This window comes from Triticum dicoccoides, chromosome 5A (genome assembly GCF_002162155.2).
Source record: "Triticum dicoccoides isolate Atlit2015 ecotype Zavitan chromosome 5A, WEW_v2.0, whole genome shotgun sequence".
NCBI lineage: Eukaryota > Viridiplantae > Streptophyta > Magnoliopsida > Poales > Poaceae > Triticum > Triticum dicoccoides.
This window is the reverse complement of record NC_041388.1, coordinates 398957012-398963281: the sequence shown is the minus strand read 5'-3', so window position 1 is coordinate 398963281 and position 6270 is coordinate 398957012.

The window sequence follows — 6270 nt, the reverse complement described above, 5'->3', positions numbered from 1 at the left end:
AAGAAGTTAATTGGCCACCACTACACATACACAAACAATTGATGTCATCCATCAAAACCAGTTTACTCTGTGGGATCGCAGCCATCCAGCATCCAGGTAAGCATTCGTAGTTGGACCCCAAAAAATGGTAAAGGGCACACGTTCGTTTTGCAGGCAACAGCCCTGCGTTCGATGTTCGATCGGTCACCGGCCAGCCATGAGAATTCGTAAAGCGAGCCAGACATGGACAAATCCAAGCCAAAAGGGATCCAAGACGAGAAAGCGAAAGACAGAACCAACAGATCGGGGATCATGCCCGTGTCGTCGCTCCAGGCTCCCAAGATGATCTGGAAAGCGCGGGCAGGCGTGAGGGAATCGCACGAGCTCGCCTTGTCAATTCATTCATGTCACCCCAGCCCACCCCAGCCCAGCCCAGCCCACGGGCCGGCATTGCTCGTGGAAAGTAAACCGTCACGTTACAGTGGGGCCAGATCCCTGCATTTTCTAACCTGCACTACTAAAGAATGTCTCTACCACATTGGCACGTTGGCTGGATCGTTCAAAAGTGCAGTGCACCCGCAGCGTTCGAATCGAATCGAATCTGAAACCCGCGCGAGGCAAAACCGGTCTCGTGAGTCGCTGTCCTTGGCGGCGGCGCGGTCACCGGTCTACTCGCCGCGCCCGACACAGAGCCTACGGCACGGCGGCGGAGGATCACTTTTCTTTCTTTTTTACCCCAGCAAGAAAGACCGTGCCACCGCTGCGACGATTCATCCCTCCCTTTTCCCCGAAAACTTCACCCGCGGCGGCTACCGTGGTCGAATTCTCCGCTCCCTTTTGGCTTTTGGGCAAATTTCCTTTTCTTTACCCCGATGACACGAGAGCGCTTTGGCTTTGGGTTTGATCAGAATCAGATGATGATTTCGTCTGGGGAAACGCTGCTCACCTACTGGCAATAATTCGTTCGCTGGGACACGTCCCGGCCGAGCTTATCTACAACGGGAACGCACTGCCCCGGTTGAACTGGTCCCGCTGGATGGCGCTGTGCGCATACGTCTATCTATCCCGTCAAATCTGCCAGGCTGCTCGTAGATTGGATTGGATTGGGGAGGTTTCGTCTGCGCTGCAGGGCGTGGCTTGGCCTGTTCGTCCATTGCTGAATTATCTTGTTCGGAAGAAGAGAAATGATTGAGCAAGCAGCGACCTCATCATGTTACTTGGGCGACGCAGAGCACGTATGGCCACGATGAGCCACACGCGCCGGAAAGCCGTGTGTGCCGAGGTTTTGATAGCCCAACGTACTGCACGTACGTACGTACTTGTCGCCTGGCTGTGACAAAGACGGCGCTCCCGGCCATCGAGCGGCCAGCGGCGTGGCTGCATGCATGCATGCTGCATCTTGCTTCTTGCATGGTCCATGCCGTGCCGTGCCCCCTCCACGACGCCAGAATTTCTTAAACGACAAGGCAAGCACGAACGAGATTGGAACGGCGCGCGCATCTTCACATTGCACTTGATTGGGTGCTCCTCTTCAGACCCGAGCCAATAAGACCAAGATAACAACGGAATTAATCACTGTGGCAGAGCGCTCTCTCTCTCTCTGACTGCGGTGTTAGTATTTTCTGGGCAATGCAGATGAAGTTCTTATTGTGTACGTGGTGGTTTGCTCCGAGGATAGGCCATGGATGCAGGCCGGAATGACGAAATGACGAATGCAGTTCAAAATTACATTGAATCTACCTGTCTACTTTTGTTCCCTCCGTCTCAACTCTACGTCGTGTGTGCCGTTCTGCTCGAGCTCTGGACGATCTGCCAGCATCTCTGCAGTAGCAGCAGCATCTCAGAATATTCAGCAGTCAATTCGCGAAAGAAGAAAAGAATCTGAAAGCACACATCGCTGCGTGCAATTTCCACCGTAGCTGCCCGCGCAGTCGCACGCAGAGGATAGATAGATAGAGACGGCTAGTGGCACTGCAGCATCCACGTTTCCTTCTGCTTCGTACCCGATACTTTTGGTCTTTGGGAGGGAGGAACAAGATGCATCTCCCTCTCCCTCTCACTCAGATATCCTTGGCAATGCCAGAGCAACAGCATGTGCGGGACGGGCGGGCGCCACCGGTAGCTGGTGGATGCATATGGTCCATGGAGCAAAGAAGGAAAAAGGCCATGTGATTTTGCGCGAGCGTGTAAAAAGACCACGCTGCCTTTTTCCTCCTCCTCTCTCTCCCTCTCGGTGGGCGACCGGGTGAGTGAGCTAGTGGAGGCCGAGAGATTCAGTCAGTCAGGTGTATGATCTGGACCATCGAAGGGTGCACTTGATCGGCCCGTGGCCGGCTTCGATCCAGGGCTGCGAGCAAGTGGCCGGGCGCTCGATTAGACGGGCGGAAGCTTGGCGAGGACGGAGAAAGCCGTGCATGCCGTTTCTGGATCGGGCCGCTGGAGTGGAGTGGCACGTACAGTAGAGTGTGCCGGTGATGAATTAGGGTCGGAATTCTCGCTAGGTGTAGCTGCTTTCCCTTTGTCTCACGCCCTGATTGCGAATCCATGCATGGCGAAAGCCTCTCGGAGGAGCAATAATTGCCCGCCACTACGTGCATGTGATCGACCTCTCAGCGAGGAAATTCGCAGCTACTTACTACGTGCAGCCTGTCTGTCTTGAGCACGCACGCTCCAAAGCGGGCGCCCCCGTCTAGTTCTGGTAGGAGCGGTGCTCGGAGTAGCATAGCGTCACCCACGCCAGCTCTGTCAACCAAAGAAGGAATAGTAGACTAGTGTAGAGTACTGCTATAGTAGTAGTGGTAGTCACCTACTACCGTACTACCACAGTACATACGTAGCACATCTAGAGACGCGCCGGAGTCTACTGTGGGTAGGAGCAGGCGTAGGCGCGTCGCCTACAGCAGTGAGCATGCACGCCGGCACGCCCCCAAAGCCAAAGCAGACTAGTCGCCCGTCCGCCCGTCCGCCCATGGATCCGCAGCGAGCGACGTGCCGCCCGTCCGCCCCGCCCCCACCACCAGCCCCTCCGCCGCACCCAACCAACCAGCCAGCCAGCCAATTACCGTGACTGGCTGGCTGACCGGCACCGTCACGCCACACGACGCCGTCCATGGCATGAATGAACCGCAAAAAAAGTCGTACTGCGCGCCCGCCCCGGTCCGGGAACGGAACGTGACCCAGTCTTTCGCGCCGTGCCCCCGCTGGCGTCGTCGTGTAGGTGTAGGGGTGGGGGTGCTGCCGCCGCCGTGTAGGTGTAGGGGGCGCCCGCCAGCCAGCGTAACGTGGGAATCATCGGCGGAACGGGCGGGGCCGGCGGGGTCAAGTCAAGGCGTAGTACAGCGTCCGTACCGTAGACTGGTTAGGGTCGAGGAGGTTGAACTGGACCTGGGGCACGCGCCTTCGGAGGGAGGGCGTTTTGGCTTGGCCGCCAAGGCGACCGCGCGAGCGAGGGCAAGGGCGCCGTCGATGACCTCGAGGGCAAGGTTTTGGCTCACGACGTCAGGGCAAAGGTCATCCACCGACTACTTAAAACATCTCAATAGTCTACGGCTAATTGACTATGGCGATCAAATCACCCACGGTCGATGCCTGGGCCGCTGGAGTGGAGTACTATACTACTCCCTCTGTAAACTAAGGTAAGAGCATTTAGATCACTATTTTAGTATTTTAAACACTCTTATATTAGTTTACGGAGGGAGTAGTTGCAACGAGTGTAACTAGACAAATTAGGAAAGAGCGCATCTGTGCATTTCCAGGAACCTTGGATCTTCACGGACGGTTTACGTGATATTTCCAGGAAGAAGGTCTCATGAGGTACTGGGTCTCTTGAAGTGCCCAGTCATGCAAGGTTGTCTGCTGCAATGTTGTCGCTTCTCTTGACATGGTGCAGCCCAATATTGTCGAATTTGCCCTCGAGTTCTCGCGACCTGTTGTACCACGAGATCAGGGGCCGCCTCGACAGCTGAAGTGTCGAATGCCCGTGGAGGCCACAATGTGGAGGCCGTGGAGGAGGGCCTCGTACTCGGCAACATTGTTGGAGTCCCAGAAGTGAAGCTGCAGAACATAGTTCATTTTATTACCTCTTGGGGACACAAGGACTACTCTGGCACCTAGTCCATGTAATGTCATCGATCCATCGAAATATATTGTCCAGTATTAGAGGTTGATCTTGTTGGGGACGTGCTAGGCCTCGGTCCATTCAGCCAAGAAGTAGGTGATCGCTTGTGACTTGACTTCCGAGTGTGGTTTGTAGGAGATATCGAATGGTAGAAGCTCGATTACCCAATTAGCCACTCGGCCTGTTTCGTCCTTATTTTTATGACGCCGGAGAATGGTGCATGACTCGCCATTGTGATTGGGTTGGCCTGAAAGTAGTGTCGTAGCTTCCCTGGCGGCCATGAATACTTCGTATGTTATCTTTTCACAATGCAGGTACCGTGTTTTGCACGGCGTTAGTAGCTCACCGACGTAGTACACCGGGGGTTACACCCGCTGGGTCTTGCCGGTCTCCTCCCTTTCCACCGCGATCACCACGCTTACCACTTGGGTGGTCACTGATATGTATAGCAACATTGGTTCAGATTGTGCCGGGAGGCGAGTAGTGTGTTTGATTGTAGTAGCCTTTTGAGATTTGCGAAGGCTTCTTTGGCCTCGTCATTCCAATAGAACCCGCCTCCTTTTTTCTAGAGCCTGTATAGCGGGAGTGCTTTTCCCCCCAGCCTGGAGATAAATCGGTTGAGGGATGCCACACACCTGTCGAGCTTCTGCACGTGTCGAACTGCCTCTGCTGGCTTCAAGTTGATTATTTCTTGGATCTTCTCCGGGTTTGCTTCAATTCCCCGTTGGAACACTATGAATCCTAGAATTTGTCCTGCGGGGACCCCGAAGACACATTTTTGGAGTTGAGCTTCATGCTGAAGCCGCGAAGGTTGTTGAAGGTTTGTTGGAGGTCTGCGAGGAGGCTGGAGCCCTAACACGATTTGACCACGATGTCATCGATGTAGACCTCCGTGTTTATCCTAATTTGCTTGTTGAAACACTTCTGCATCATTCGTTGGTATGTTGCCCTGACGTTCTTGAGCCCGAAGGGCATTGTGATGTAATAGAATGGCCCGTAAGGCATGATGAAGGAGGTCATCTCTTGATCTGACTTCTTCATTCGTACATGATGGTATCCGGAGTATGCATCAAGGAAACACAAACGTTCGCAGCCCGTGGTGGAGTCAATGATTTGATCAATTCTTGAAGTGGGAATGGGTCCTTGGGGCAGACTTTGTTGAGGTCGGTGTAGTCGACGCCCATACAACACGACATGTTCTTTTTGCGCATCATGACTGGGTTAGCTAGCCACTTTGGATATGTGACCTCTCTAATGAACCCGTCAGCCAAGAGCCCGGCTATTTCTTCTTCGATAGTCATTCGCTTCTCTGTGGCGAAACGACGTAAGCCCTTTTTCACTGTTCGTGCGTCCTTGTGGGCGTTCAGACATTGCTCGGCCTTTTAGGCTAGTACTCAGCATTTCGGCGGGTTTCCATGTGAAAACGTCCCATTTTGCTTGGAGGAAGGCAAGCAGTTCTGCTTACTGCTCGCTTGGGAGGTCTCCTCTGATTGTTACCGTTTTCTTCATGTCCTACGGGTGTACTTGGAATTTTTTCGTGCTTGAGCCGACTGGAAGACTGAACCTGGCCTTGGATTTTTCAGGAGCTCCAATTTTTATGGGTGTACATTCGCTTAATCCTTTCGAGCTCCGTGGAGGCCAAAGCGGCCTCGACGAGCTCCATGTTGGTGACCTCTGCTTCAGAAGCTCTTTCTGGGCTCCCGCAGGCGGTGATAGTGCCATTTGGGCCTGCCATATGTACTGTAGGTATGCGTTTTTTACATATACTGGCTGATACGTCTCCAACGTATCTATAATTTTTTTATTATTCCATGCTATCATAGTATAAATCCTGGATGCTTTATATGCAATTATATGTCATTATATATCTTTTTGGGACTACTTATTAACTTAGTGCCAAGTGCGAGTTGTTGTTCTAGGTTTTCCAGGATATCAATACCAAATGAAGTCCAAATGCCATGAAACTTTTTCATGATTTTTTTGACACAAGAGATCCTAGAAGCTTCGGGAGAGGGCCAAAAGACAAAGGAGTGGCCCACAAGCCACCAGGGAGCGCCCATGGGGGTAGGCGCACCCTGGTGCATCGTGGGCCCTGCCTCGCTCCGTTTGACCTAACTCCACCTCTATAAATTCTCTAAAATCAAGAAACCAATGGAGAGACACCCGAAACACTT